Source organism: Oreochromis aureus, linkage group 5, assembly GCF_013358895.1.
Source record: "Oreochromis aureus strain Israel breed Guangdong linkage group 5, ZZ_aureus, whole genome shotgun sequence".
Classification (NCBI taxonomy): domain Eukaryota; kingdom Metazoa; phylum Chordata; class Actinopteri; order Cichliformes; family Cichlidae; genus Oreochromis; species Oreochromis aureus.
The window spans coordinates 24,534,919-24,551,255 of record NC_052946.1 but is presented as its reverse complement, the minus strand read 5'-3'; the positions used below and the strand labels follow the sequence as shown (position 1 = coordinate 24,551,255).

The 16,337-nt window shown below is 40.9% G+C and overlaps 1 protein-coding gene across 2 annotated transcripts in view; it reads right to left on the bottom strand.

Annotated features, from left to right (window-relative positions):
• Positions 1–16,337, bottom strand: part of cacna2d2a (calcium channel, voltage-dependent, alpha 2/delta subunit 2a) — a 169,823-nt gene that overhangs the window by 85,886 nt on the left and 67,600 nt on the right. The window lies entirely within an intron of this gene.

The window sequence follows — 16,337 nt, the reverse complement described above, 5'->3', positions numbered from 1 at the left end:
CTATTGCACGACAATGCTGCTGCTGCTCCTTGTTTCAGTAGATTCACACTTTAAATTAGGAAGTGCGCCATCTATAACAGTAGCCCGAAGATAAGAAGAAGGATGGAAAAAGTCAAGATAACCTTAAACTAATCCCAGGTGAACCTTTGAGCCAAATTTGAAGAAAATCCCTCAAAGGGCTCAAAAGATGTTCATGAAAACAGGCAAACAGCCAGAAACCAGAACACGATGAAAAAACACAAACATGGATGGATGATTTTTATTATAAAATTATTATTATTATAAAAAATTTTATTACATATTGCACAGGTAATAATAATCTTATACTGTAAGTGTATCCATTTGTTTGAGAGCTGAGACACAACGTAAACAAATTTGACATAGTACCATACGATGTTTACAACATGTACTGGTGCTGCAGTAGATCCACATCGCTCCAAACAACGACTGATCTTGAACGGCTGTTTGCCAATAATATCCATATTTCTCCACACATGCAGATAAGAGGTGGACATTAGCTTGAAAGGCAGTGTTTGCTCTGATTCAAAATTGGTATCTTCAGCTGCAGTCAAGTTAAAAATGTATTATTTGATTTAGTCCATATTGACAACAGAAGTTTCTGTGCACCATGACTTTTATATTTAATGTGCACATTTCTTCAACACCAACACATATGCTTATCTTGTTAAACGTTCTAACACCCTGGCAGCACACACTTCTTCTTTTTACTGTTTTTTTCTCTCTCAATATGCACAAATACTCTCCATCAACACAGACAAGGGTCACCTTCGTGATAGCGTCAAATATGAAACTTGATTTTTTTTTCCCCTCACGCAGCGAAAAAACAACAGCCAAATAGAAGAGTTGCTGAAAATCGTGTCATAAAATGTCAGTCAAAAGCCTGACTGAATATAAAGTGTTTTAACTTTTCTACTGACGTAATATTATCATCTTAAACTGATATTTAGCACCACTGCCCGTGATGTTCTTTAATGTTCTAACATCATTTCCTATGATGTGGTTCATCCCTGTAGAAGCTTCTCTTATAGGAAGTTGTCCAAGTGGCAAATACGCCTCCTACCCTACAGTGAATCTCACCCTCCTTCCCTCTTGTGCTTCAGTAACTAGGTTTCCCCAGCCCTCTAGGGGGCGATGTTATTTTCGTCACAGAATAGTGTGATCAGCCGCAAGTCCCAAGGCTCGAAAAATTACTAACCCTAATTTAGACCCCTGCTGCATTCATTTGAGCTCATTCATTTGCGGAGCTACACCGAAGGAGCCTGTCCCCTGCTATGAGAGCCTTTTTATCTACAAAAAACACTCAAGACATAAACTGTCATTATAGTAGAAGCTGTCCTATTTCTATTAAGTGCCCCGCCCACCCAATTACTGCAGAAACAATACATCTCAATGCACGCACACAGGCTCTATGTGTGGTCATGCGGGATGTTAGTAAAGATAATTGCTTCGCTCTAAGCATGTACACAATGTGATATCACTAGCAGAATTTGTGGCGTGCGGTAGCAATAAATCTGGACCTTTGAAGCCATTTTTTTGCATTGTGATTTTAAGCACCTGAATAAGCTTTTAATAATGATTTCATTCATTTCCTATTGAGACAATAGAAAGCTAAAACAAAGAAATAAGGATCTAATTAGCTTATTGAAATTATTACCAGAGTCCATTATAAAAAGAAGTAATTGCATGGCTTTTTGTTAAAGACGGTCAGTTTCGCTAAAGGGCAGCACCACAGCAATAATCTCATAGTGAAGCTATCAGCAAACCCATATTCAATTCGGGACAAACAGAGGAGCCAAACAAAAATTTCACTACACTGTGGCAGCTCAGGTTAGCCACATGATTTCAAACTCTGTCTCAACACATGGTACACGTAAAGCTTTTCATCAATATGCAAATATTTGTGAAGATATAGTAGCAAGTTGCATTTTCTTAGCCGCCTTTTCTTAGTCCTCTCTTCTGATCTATGATCTAGCCATTCCCCTCAGGATTTAGTCTGTCAGTAAGAATCTCGACTTTGTTCCTTCAGAAAATCCATTTCCCACCCCTTGAGTGGCCAACACATCTTGTTTTTCCAATTCTCTGTTTTCTCCAGCTGCCTTTCTCCTGGTCTTCTTCCTTCCTCTCGTCCTGGTAGGCAAACATTTCTCTGGGATCCTATCGCTTCTCTCGCTGCTTAATGCAGTCCCCGCTCCAAAACAGCCATGTGTCTTCATGTGTCTTTCCTTCCTCTGTGCTGGCCCAGATGGATGGGCAACACAAACAGCCAATGAATCACAGTGAGAGATGTGGGAAGTAGGGGGGCAGGGATATATCATCTATGCTGGTGGCTGGAGCCCAAGCAGCTTAGAGCACTGGATGAGCATAGTGAGATCAGCGCAGTACAGCACAGATAAGCCCAGTACAGGCCCACACAACACAGACACTCAGCTAGACTACACTACAGCATGCAGGCACAAATACACCAGGACAGTCAACAACATGAGCGCGAAGCGCTAATGTTACCGCTATTGTAACCTTGACACAAAATGCCTCACATGTTGGGCCATTTGTCACGCAGTCTTCGGCCAAGGTCAAGAACCATAGACACAACTCTGCGATGTGTAGTGGCGTTTGAAGTGCTTCTACCACTTCTGCAGACTTAAACAACACGCAATGGAATCTGTCACGTATGGGAACATTGTACGTAATAGCGCAGGTGACAGCGTAATTGTGCAAACAGCCAAAGAGCAGGCAGCAGCAGCCTGTCGATGTCTCCGCTGCCGTACAACGCTGCCGGCGAAGAGCCACGGTCCCTCACTGTGAACTCACAGAGCAAGAAGACAGCGAGAGAGAGAGAGAGAGAGGGGAAAAAAAGTATCGAAAAGCTCAGCATGAGACGATTAGGATCTTTAATATTCATAACTGTTCGGTTTCCTCTCTTCCAGAGGGGAGCAGTTTAATCAGTCAAAGTCATGTTATTTCTAAAGGAATGACAGCACACCAGGGACGGACAGCGTCATGCTGTGGTGAGCGCCAACTCGACACTGGGCCGCCAGTGTGACTGCCGTAGCCTGTTAGGCCTTTCCACTGAGCATTAACTTAAAGGGCACTCAACACATTGCCGCCTGTGTGATCTGGAGGGTCTTAAAAAACAGCCTCACAATGCGTGTGTTTGACCGTGAGGACACTTGAGAAAACACGACACGGACTGTACATGTGATTGCGGCTTTGAATAAGGTACTCGACACATTCTCAAATGACCCCTTTAGCTTGGTTTATGCGAACACTTAAGTCACCTTGGAGACCAAAGACTGTGAAATGACTCTGCTGAGGTCACTTAACCTTCTCACTGCGACTAATACAGCGAGGGAAGACCCTTGGTACATTTTTCAATGAGATTTTTTTGAAATTACAGGTGGCTGCAGACATAAAGGTAAGCCAGGTTTCTTTGAAAACAAACAAAAAAATTATTTCTAAATATAGAACAGTTTTCTCGAGGGTCCTTCCAGCAATGTTGAATTAAACATCAAACCACAGCATCTCTATATTCCTCCCAGGTATCCTCTGACACGTGCATGATCGAGACGAATTTCCAGCATTGGTAGATCTACCAAGAGACAGTTTGAAGGGCATGTCCCAGCTCCATAAAATGTTGTTGTATTAGGAGATAAGTACGATATAATGATTAGTTTGAGTATAGACTGCTGTTTGTTATAGCTGCTGATAAAATACTTCTTGCACTCACAAGGTCACAGATGTGTCATGGCCCTAAGAGCTGCTCAGTGTGCTGTAGTAATGCAGGGAGACGTAATGTCATGCAGCAGTTAGTCCATTAGGGGGCAGCAGACTGAGCACCAGCAGTAGCAACAGCAGCAGCAGCAGCAGCAGCAGCCAGTGGAGCCTGTCAGAGTGAGAGCAGTCTGCTTTAAGCTCTTCATTCTGTCTTCTCCACTCGGCCGGGATTAAGGCCAATCATAGAAATCACTGAGTCAGAACCGTCCCACAATAACAGATGGAGGGACTTTCCACTCCAGAATTTTAAAACATCACAGACAAACTCACTTTCACTCGGCCTCGCACCCTCGCCGCCACCATCCCCCACCGCCGCCACCATCTTTCATTCTCGCACCATCCTTTTATCTCTCCTCTCCGCTCGGCTGTTTTATCCTGCCATCATATGCTGTACTCCATTTCTCTCCATCTGTCTCAGTTTACTGCCCCCAAACTTTCTCCCTCCACTAAAGCCATATTAATTCCAACAACACACTCAAATCAACTGCAGAAGAGTTTAATTGACTTCACAGATTGGAGAATTTCCTCTGTGAAGTACTTTGAACTGGGAAAGAGCTGGAAAACTTATAACATGTTTTGACTGCAACACAGCCTTCTATCAAATTTCAAGATCGCCACGCAAAGTTCCTCCGAGGAGGACACTGATAATAACAATAGACGTTCCCCCTTTAGAGTTGCCAAACAATGTAAAAATCCATAATGAGGTGAAATAATGACCCTTAATTCCAAGTCCCTGGTTGGTTAGCTACTGGCAGCTGGGTATTGTAGCCGTTATTAGCTAACTCTGACAGAGGATGTGCATGGATGGGTGGGAGACCCTGCCTTTGTTCTGTGATCCAAAGCACCCTGTGGCAGACCAGTTTGCAGAGGCTGTGTGTGTGTGTGTGTGTGTGTAGTGCTATTGTAGCATGTGCTGAGATAATCCCTGCCTTTGTTTCTCACCCATAATCTTCCTCCACCACAACGGAAATGTTAACACTGTCTTTTGCTTTTCCCCACTCATGGCAGCGCATTCCCAACTCCACTTCGCTGTTTCCACAGAGGCTGGATCTGGAAGATGTGAGATGTCACCTACCCACAGCAGCATCAGCTCACCAGCTTTTCAAAATCAAACACTCTTTTTTCTTTCTCTACACTCCACAGAGCCTCGCGGAAACACTACATTTCCAAAGACGATTGCCAGCATTGTGCTGAAGCTTCTGTGTAGTTCACTGAGACAAAAAAGGCAGCTGTCTTTACTCTGGAACAATAGCTGCTGCAAAGAGCTCCTGTAACCTCGCAGTGGTTCTTCAGCGTTACGCCGAAGTGATCGACCTTGATCATAAACCCTTGTGTGCCAACAGATCTACTTCTAAGTTTATGATATGGATATAATCAAAATACGATTATGATAGAAGCAATATCACAGGAGCAAACGTGCTAATCTAATATATTACTGACTGCTGAAGTATCTCCATAAAATAAACAATTCTCGCTACAAACTAATTCTCTTTTAATTGGGATGCTCTTTGTTTCATTTGAGATACACTCAAAATAATATGCATTTCACTCATTAAACCACAGTGCCTTTGAAGCTAAGTGGCAGGCTCATCATAGCACAGAATGAGGCCAAAGACCATTGTGCTACACATTATCATTCACTGGAGCTGCTACCACTGTAATTTCAATTAAACCTCCTATGGGATAAGTGCTACAAACAAGCTCTATGTAGATAAAACGCATGCTTTCAAAACTATGAATCCACACAAGTCACCATGCACAAATGCAGCACACGCGCGTTACGGTCAAACAAGGTCACTGCAAGAACATGCCATAGAGGTCTGCAGCTTTGAATGCTCACAGGTAGCCATGATTCCTACATGCAGAGGCCAGCAGGGGGCTCAGGGTGAGCGTGCAGACTGAGCAGTGTGTTGATGGGGCCAGGATCAGCTCGGTGACATGCGAGTGTCTGGCTGATTGGGCTCACTGTCCATTGTTTGACAGATAGTCGCAGACGTGCCCAGCCTTTCCTGCTGTTACTGGCATCAACCAGACACAGGAGCAGAGAGGGAGAGAAAGGGAGGAGTAACATTACAGAAAAGAGGTTCTCCAGCAGCTCATAAAGCACCGACCTTGTGGGTGACTGAGACGATGAAAGCTGCATACTTGTTGTCTTGTAAAAAAGTGATGAATAAAATCCATAAGTCAAAAAGAAGAAGCCCATTGACGTTCCACAAGAGAAAAAGTGAGCACATCACTTCCCCTTTACGCGGCACATCTGTTAACATGTTAATGGGGCTTCATAGACGACCCACATGTTGCGTCCACCTCCTCCTGTGTGGGTGGAGTGGTTGGGCATCATCAAACATGTCTTCAGAGGTTAGAGTGACATAAGCACGCGGCATCACAAACAACAACAACAGAACAAGACTGAGAGCTTATGTCTGTACTCCGCCGCTGTTCTATATTTCAGCAATCTGTTATTTGTGTCGCATCATGACAAAAACCCCAATCATTGCCAAAACACACACACACACATTATGTAAAAACACACACGCAAACATTCAAAATGAGCACGAAAACAGCGGCAGCTAACATCTTGAATGGAAGACAAGCATGATTGTACATGCACACACTAAGGCGCACTTTTAATCACCACTGGTCACACATCGCACCGACACAGACTCCACCGAGATGTATGTTCATACTGTACACTTGCAATCAGACCAAAAGAGCCTTCGTTAATCAACAGGCAATCAGTTATACAAGCATTTGTATGCTGTGTGTCCCTTCTCTGGCAGACATACGCTGAGTGCTGGGCTTGGATGGAAATACAGTTGGACAGAGTCAGATGTGTGCTGCTGAAACAAATGAGACAATGTAGACCATTTAATGGGATGGAGACAAGCAAACAACCAAAGCTTGAAATTGTGCAGAAACATGCAATAGCAGTGGGGGTGGGGGGGGATCTGACGTCACTAGACTCTCAGTTAATAAGCATCAAAATCTGTTTTGTGAAATACTAAAGCTACATATGTTTTGATCACTGTGCTGTGGACTATTTGAAAATAATTACAAAATAAAACAGATATTTGGCCTTGTTTGGGCGTGTGATGCTTCATTGGCACATCTGATCTGGGTGGGTGAATCAGCATTAAGTTTGCATGAACATAATGTTGATTCAGTCGCAATATAATTACTGTTGTTTTGTCCTCGTTTGCTGATAAAGTAAGCAAAACAGTTCCCACACATAGTTGTGTTTTTTGCTTGTTTTGATCAGATTGTAGTTTTCTGGTTAATACGACTAAATAACCCTTGAAAGATTTTAGCAGTCATGCACAACGTGTATCTTACAGATTAACTAACAGATGATTCTCTAGTTATTATGTATGGGCTCCAATCAGGTTAAGCCCAATCGATGTAGGATCTTTAAGATCAATACTGATATTTGGTAAAATCTGATATCACAGCCAAAATTTTTGTTCCTTTCAGACACGTGAAAGATAAAATAATAAAATGAACAATTTTTTAAATGTGTGTTTCTTAGGACTCCTTACTGAAATAATATGAGAGGACAGTTTAAAAATAATCTTGTTTTATTGTTATCGTCATCCAATTAGCCCTGCTGTTGAACATTGCTGAGTGGCCTCTGGTGGACAAACTGTGTAACAGCAACACTCGCGACATGGTTAAAGGCAGTTTCTCATGCCTCCTTCTTAGTTTCTAAAATGTTCATTTATCTGCCAATATAAACAAAGACACCAGTATACTGTATTGCCAAATAGCTAATATATCGGGAGGATGTCACTGTCCTATCGCCACAATGCCTCCCAGGAAACATTGGACTGACCATAAAGCCATTCTCTAGCTCTTATTCTTAAATGCAAACTAATAGCTAACATCATAACCTGATATAGTTAATGTCTGGAGGTTAGAATTGCACCAACATTGAATCCGATATACTGCAATATATTTTTTTATGTTATGTTTTAAATATATTGATGCAGAGATGCAGAGATGAAAAAAAAATAAGGACGGGGGAAAAGAAAGAACAACAAAAGAAGGAAAAGCTCTTTTTATTTTTTTGCTCAGAGCCATAGAATATAATCTCAGCCCATCAGCTTAGCTTGGCTCGTCTCACCTCACCTTTCCACAGCGATGTCTGCAGTTCAAGGGCAAACTGTATATTTTTTCTGTCTATTTTTGCCCTTTACTTCAATCAGCCTCCCTCTTACTTGAAGATTACTGATAGTTTAATGAAAGGAGTTATACTGCGGGAGCTTATAAGGGCAGTTCTAATTCAACTAAAAGGCCATGATGTGTTTCCTAAAAGCTATTTTATGTCTTGCAGATTTACTTTGCTCCCTCCCTTTCGTCTTTACGGCTACAAAGGGAACGTGTATGCTTCCTGACAAAACCACTGTCAGAGTGCAAGAAAGCTCAATGACAGCAGTTGGTGTTTGACAAAGTATATCACTGACAGCGCACGGCCAGTCAGTTGTTGAGGATTTACACATGTGAACACATGAATACAAACCTTCAGTCATATTTATCCATGCACACACGCACGCACGCGGACACACACATGCGCACATACCCTATCCAGTATTCCAGCAGACATAAGAGAGGAAAAACATGCAGACACGGCTGTCTCTCAAAGCAATTACAGCAGACTGAAACCAAATTAAATTTGAAGCCTAGAGCAACACCAGCGACTGAATGTCTATGACAGATATGACAGGGGAGGAAAGGGAGTGCTGCGGGACCAAAGGGTGGAAGACATGATGAAGAGAACGGCAGGTGTGGGTCAGAGAGGAAGAGAAAGCTACTTGGATAGAAGAGCAAATAGACAGAAGTGGGGCAGAGAGCTGGTCCCATGCAGAGAGCATCGGGAATGAACTCAACCGAGATTTAAAGGACGGTTCAGATGGTTTAGAAGGCGTTAGCTCAAGTTCACTGCAGACACGTTCGAAAGCACGCCATATGTTGTTGGACTGATTTGGCATTGTCTGTATAATAATTTCAGGAATTAACTCGGAGCTTTGCTTAAAACAGTAAATGTTTACCATAAAATTTCACATTTGCAGCTGCTGAGCAACAGTTTTTATCCAGTATATAAAATTTTGTCAATGACATACTGCAACTGTGACAGCACCCGCTCACCAAAAAAAGTGTAGAGACCCAAATTGTATCATTTAACCGACAATATTATCCATATGAGTAGCTTTCCTTACTCTGATAAAAGTAATGGGAAAAAGAAAAGCTTCTAAAAGTTGGGAACTCAGTCTGAAACCATATGGTATGCTTTGGGACAAAGTGTTGCAATTAATTGAGTAAAACCTGCAAAACTCCTACAGTTCACAAGACTTCGCCAATAGAATTCCTGCTAAACGTATTATATTTTACAACTTACCAAGTAATTATTTATTCAAAATAAGTAGCTGAGAAGGCAATAAAAACTACAACATTATGAAAAAGCTGAAATGAAAATGTGCTTTCATTGAATAATAAAAGGACATCTTTTAAAAAAAACTGCTGTACCGCTGGAAACTGATGCCACGCAAGTAGAATTATACTATCTGTAGACCACTTAGCAATCACAAACATGCGCTCGTTACAGGCATACAGATTAGCTCAGTTTCCAGTTCTCCACGAGATATCATTTCTCCATTTTCATTATTCTAGTCCAAGAAATGACAGGATTAGTTGTGGCGGCTTTTAAACATCTGATGTTATCTCGCTCTCCTGGGTGAACAATTAATCCCCCCTTATTTCCCTTCTTCTCATCACCCTCTCTCTCACTCCCCATCCAGGCCTTAACTTGCCTTCTTTTCTCTGTTTTTTCTTTTCTTTTTTCTTTTTTTACTAGAGAGAAATAGAGCCAAGTGGCCTGATGTTTGGGCTGTGTAAGTGGACACAAAATTAAGTTTCTATAATCACTAGTCAGTGATCTACAATTGGACACTTCATTCGTATTTATGCCCTTGTGGTCCTTTTGCTTCTTAAGGTCTGATTTGTTTAAAGAGCAAAAACAATACTACATGGATTCATAATCAGGTTTACTACAAGTAAAACTATGAAATGACTTTAACGGTCACTGTGCCTTCTGACTAACACATAAATGATACTGTCATCCTTGTGTGGAGAATAAGAATAAGCTCGCAGGTTTTCGTATGTTAATGTCAAATAACATCTGGCTAACTATGTAAATGTTTGATCAGTCTGCTGTGGCTTGTCCTCATGCAGTTCATGCTCCTCAGCCACTGAGACATGATGTGTTGAATATTTAACCAAGCAGCGATGCTCAGAATTCAGCTGAGACTAACATATGCAAGATCTATATGAGGCAATTTGTAGAAGCAGACAGAACAAACAGAAAACTAAAGACGTAATTATTAAAAGGTTTGAAAACGTGTGTCTGTGACTATGTGCTGGGAGGTCCATTGTGACACAGTATGCAACAATATAGCTCAATTCTTTTTTTCCCCATTTTAAATTCTCTCTCAAAGAATCCCAAAGCTTTCTTTTCATTACAGTGTGATGTGGATAGACTGAGAGTGCTTCTCTCTGAGCTGCTGATGCACTAGGGTGACTGGTATTGTGGGTTTTTTTCTTCTTCTTTTTTTTTTGTGAAAATTAATCTGGACTTCAAAGTGTCATCAAAGAACCAGCTGAACTTAATTATACCATATGCACAGCATATTCTAGAGTCCAATATGGGACCATTTCCTGTTTTATTCAGAATGAAATTACAAAATAAATGTAAACTGAAATACTGCTTTTCCAGGGTAAGTTACAGTGTGTACAATGCAAAGCTTAAATATGATGTGGGCATTGTAACTAAGTACCACTGCAAAGAAACCCCTCTGAATAACTTTTGTGCATATAAGTTGTCTAGCTGTGACATATAGAAAAATAAAAGTACAACTGCTGGGTGCAAATGGTGCTCACAGCGTGTCAGGAGTCCTGCCATCACACACTGAGCCTGCAAATGTTGTAATTTAAAACCTTGCTGACTCATGAATGCACTGGTGCCAAGCACACTAGATAACAGAATAAACATGTAAATAAGACATCTTTGTGGGTTTTGGAGAGCTGATTTTTCACTTTTCCTATATAAGATGGCATTTTGCCCATAACCTGGGCTTGATAAAGAGCAAATTATCCCCAAAAAAGCAATTATTGAAATATACCATTACATTGTTAATAGCTACCATAGGATCGGTGTGGTGGATATCTATGGGCAGAAATGAAATAAACTATCCATAACTGTGTTTTTCACATGAAAAGCAGATTACAATGAGTACTTTATATGGAGAGAGCATAGACTATATATAAAAGATGCTGGTAGCCATCATGATCATCCTCTGTGTGCCTGTCAGTGTTGCAAATGTGGCAGTGGGGTGTGGTTTTGGTTCAGAGGTTAGAAGTGATGAGATGCTACGTTGCACAGCTAATGCACATCGTCCAATCGATCTCTCAAATTGATGCAGGAGCACAATAGGGGCAACCTGTGGAAGCACAGACAGCAGCTGGTGTAGCCGCAGCCACGATACAACCAAGGAAGCTGACCCTGAGTGCATGCGGCCACACTGGGCAGTGCCAAAGTGCACAAGTGTATAAAACACAGTGGTGGATTGTGAACTGTTGGTGTAAATAAAATATGTAAGTAGTATGGGAAAGCATTTGTGAGTGTTGGGGAACACGCTGTAGACAGAGGTGTGCTACAGTGGTCTCGCTACTCGACTTGCCTCAACAAGTAGTTTGGCCACTGCCATCTTTAAAACCGGACTTGACTAAGTACAGACTGGACATATGTTTGTGATTTGTCAGTCACAAAGTAGCCACATCTTATCAGGTTTATTGAGTCGTGTGTTTGCAGCTTGCTGGCCTTTTTAGACCAAGAGCTACACCCAGGTATTAGGTACAGTGGGAGTAAGTGCTCTTCTACAGTATGTGCCATGCTGCATTACCATGTTACTATGGTATCTCAGAATTTACAAATCAAAAACTGGCCTAAGAAGTGCAAAAAGTGGAAGGTTGAAAGAATGTGGCAAAGACTCTCAGCTGGACACCAAAACGTGTACACACAGCTGCTGCTTTGCATGCTGTCAAACCATCTAAGCAACTACAATTTAAACAAAAACAGGCATCAATTAGTGTTATTTGTAACATGTTATCACCTTTGACTGACCAATCAAGTATTTACAGGCCTGTAAATGGGTTTAAAAGCAGAGAAGAGACTGCCTTTTTCAATAAACTGATATTGTGCAAAAGCAGAGAAAACAATAAAAAAACGTGAAATCGTGCTCGATTAATTCCTGCATCTAAACTTTACTCATTCTCTTGGCAATATTCACATTTTCTATCGGTGGAAATGATTTGGCCTTGTGTGCATATGCTAAAGTGTAATGGTTTAAAGGTACCATGTATAATGCTTTTTAGATTATTTACAAAAAAGATTGTGCTAATACTACACATGTGGCTAAAGACCAGGAAAATGCAATCCAATGTTCTCGCGATTAGTTATTGTCCGTCTCTGTACAGCTGACAACGAGCTGACTAAACAACAGCTGGTTATAAGCTAACATTATGCTAGCTAATGCTAGCCTCAAGTATATTTATTTTTAGTTTATTCACTAAGTGTCAGTCTAACAATGTCATATCAACTTTTAACTTTTACTAATCCAGGCTAACAGCACCAAATACAGCAGTGTTTACTGCAGCACAGAAAGCCATCAGACAAAAGTGAGCTAAGCTGACTCATTGACTCGTATCCGGACTTCCTTCGCAAAGTTTTACAGACAGAGTAAATAAACATGGGCACCCTGTGAGTTAAATATCAGACTGACAGCTGACAGTCACTACAGATGAACAGTAGCTAGACTTTTCGAGTGGACTCGGGGGTAAAAATGTAAAATACCACAAATTATATAATTAAAACATGTTGCTTATTTGCAAGTTATTAGTTAGTTATTAGTTATTAGCAATATGTTAATAGCTATCATAAGTTAATAGCTAAGTTATTCAAATATGTTAAAATGCAGTCTGTACAAAAATGATTGTATACACCAACAGTAGGAAAAACATGCCAACAAACATGGCCACAGTTATAGGGAAACTCTAAGTGACTGGCCAGGCCATTAAGGGGTGCAGTCCTAATGTAATGTTTTTGATCTCTCTTGGCTGACTAAACATGTTTGTCCTACAGCAGCTACCGTAGCTAGGATTAAGCACTTGAATTGGGAGTGGTAAGAAAACAGAATTTGGTGGCTAGCAGTGAGATTTTATACATTGTACCTTTAACCAAAACAACTAGACTATTTCTTTTATTCTAAAGTCAGGGATCTTTTAATAATGTTAGCTGATTTGATTATTTTAGTGTATGATGGCAACATCCACATACATCAATCCACTGACACTGTAAAGAGATTGGATTAAGAATTAAAGTTGAAAAAAAACTTAATAAAGATAGCAGTGGCTGTGATATACTGTAAGAGAGGAGAACTTGGATCATTTATGCTGACCACGAGAATAAGACACAGCTCTGGATAAATGACTGATAACACAAGGGGTAGAGCCCTGGGCCTACAAGAACGCTACCAAGTCTAATCAGTCTAACACGGCTGAATTACAAATACTAGAGATATCTCATACTTGAATTATCAGTTTTAAACACACACACGTACAGATTCCCCAACTCAAAAGCACACACACACACGCAAAAAAATCCATTCACGTACATCTGTTTCTTAGGCGCTAAGCGTTGTGCAAAGGCAGAGAATGAAAATACCTCATTTAAATCATTTCAAAAAGAACAAACTCATTTTTGAAAATGTGTCATGCACACAGCAGTCTGATGGTATATTCAGTATCATTACAGACTAACATTGGTCAAAGATTATAGCGGGTAGCCCATTTGGTCTGTCTGTGTGGATGAAGTCAATTTAGAAGAAGGCATTTCCAGCTTCTCATTACCCAAGTGGTATACACTGCGCACCTTTTATCTCACCTATTACGTGCTAAAAATATCTGCTGTTGGAGAAACAACACACTGCAAGAAAGACAACTCCATAAAATAAAAAGGCAACGTGGAATATCTTAAATTACAGAAAAGCCATTGAAGGAAAGAAGAAAGGGGTGAAAGATTTAGAAAAAAAAAAAAAAGGCGAAGTAGAATCATTTAAAAAGCACAAAGTGCGATTCAAAGAGAGAGAGAGAGGGAGAGAGAGGGAGCGAGGTAGGTAGGACTGGAGCAGTCTAACCTTGACAGAGTGCATCTTCTGACAAGCATCTGCCTCCTGTAATAATTTAGAAATAATCTCCATCCACAAAGGCCCAGCAGTCTGGCAGAGTAAATGCTCTGTGCCTGATCGATCACTCCGATTCAGCCAGCTGCCGGTCTCTGTGTGCGCAGGCCTAACATCGATCTCAGGCCTTCTCCCCCCCTCTGTCGTACAGACGAGCGTGATAAAGTGAGGAAGACGATGAAAAGGTGCGAGAGAATGGAGATGGCAGTAGTGATGCCAAACTGAGAAGAACAAAAATGATACAGATTCAAAAGCTAATTTCAGAAACAGCAGCGCAACGTAAAAAGAAAACGGAGCGAGAGAAAATTGAAAAGAAACATTTTATGACAAAGAAAGCAAATACATATCCACAAAACTGCAAGACAAAGGGAATTTGGGCTATTATGCCGCTTCCCCGTGATGCGTTGCTTTATGGCAAATATTATCCAGTGGACAACAGAAGATCCTTTTGTTACAAGCCTTTTTTTTAGTACAGCAGGTGGCCACCCAGTTTCGGAAAAAAGGAATACACACTAGCACACACAGGCACACCCCATCAACACATCCAATTACTACTCAGCGTTGTGACAGCATTAACTGCCACTGTGCATTTGGCCCCTAGCAATTAATTGACTTTTAAATAGTGTGCCATTAGCACCAATTTAAATGAATAGATGTACTCCTCCGCCTTCACTTAGCACACTTTGTTGTGGTTGATTTTAAGAAACACCACCACTGTGTCATGTGAAATGGCAGTGCAGCAAGCAAGATCTCAAAACAGAATGGGGACAAAATAAGCCCCTAAAATATGTGATTATCATGTATACAGACCATAATTATAGTATCATGTTAGGCATTCACACTAAGCCACCTGTGTGAGAGTGTGTGAGAGAGGTGTAACCTCAACTTTTCAGGTTCTGTAAGAAATAATGGGACAATGAACTATTTTTTTTAAATTGATTTTAGTTCATTTTACTCACTAATATTTCTCTATAAAAGTCTGCTTGTTATTTGCATTTATAAGCACTCAAATTACGGTGCATTCCAAACTATTCAGGTTTGCATGCTTTTACACATTAAATACCTACATTTACCTACATACCTACCTACATTTGCTCAAAACTACGCTGTAAACTAACTACGCTACTCTCCATGTACATGTAAATGGAGAGTCCTCTTCACCCACTAAGGTCAATTATGGTGTTCCACAGGGTTCAGTGCTAGGACCAATTCTATTTACATTATACATGCTTCCCTTAGGCAGCATCATTAGAAGACATAGCATAAATTTTCACTGCTATGCAGATGACACGCAGCTCTATCTATCCATGAAGCCAGGTATCACAGACCAATTAGTTAAACTGCAGGAATGCCTTAAAGACATAAAGACCTGGATGGCCGCTAACTTTCTGCTTCTTAATTCAGATAAAACTGAGGTTATTGTACTCGGCCCTGAAAATCTTAGAAATATGATATCTAACCAGATTCTTACTCTGGATGGCATTACCTTGGCCTCCAGTAATGCTGTGAGGAACCTTGGAGTCATTTTTGACCAGGACATGTCCTTCAACACACATATTAAACATATATGTAAGACTGCTTTCTTCCATTCGCGCAACATCTCTAAAATTAGAAATATTCTGTCTCAGAGTGACGCTGAAAAACTAGTTCATGCATTTATTACTTCCAGGCTGGACTACTGTAATTCACTATTATCAGGATGTCCTAAAAACTCACTGAAAAGTCTTCAGCTAATCCAAAATGCTGCAGCAAGAGTCCTGACAGGGACTAGAAAGAGAGAGCAGATTTCTCCTGTTTTGGCTTCCCTTCATTGGCTTCCTGTTAAATCCAGAATTGAATTCAAAATCCTGCTCCTCACATACAAGGTCTTAAATAATCAGGCCCCATCTTATCTTAATGACCTTGTAGTGCCATATCACCCTATTAGAGCACTTCGCTCTCGCTCTGCAGGGCTACTTGTTGTTCCTAGAGTATTTAAAAGTAGAATGGGAGGGAGACCCTTCAGTTTTCAGGCCCCTCTTCTATGGAACCAGCTTCCAGTTTGGATTCGGGAGACAGACACTATCTCTACTTTTAAGATTAGGCTTAAAACTTTCCTTTTTGCAAAAGCACATAGTTAGGGCTGGATCAGGTGACCCTGAATCCTCCCTTAGTTATGCTGCAATAGACGTAGGCTGCTGGGGGATTCCCATGATGCATTGAGTTTTTCCTTTCCAGTCACCTTTCTCACTCACTATGTGTTAATAGACCTCTCTG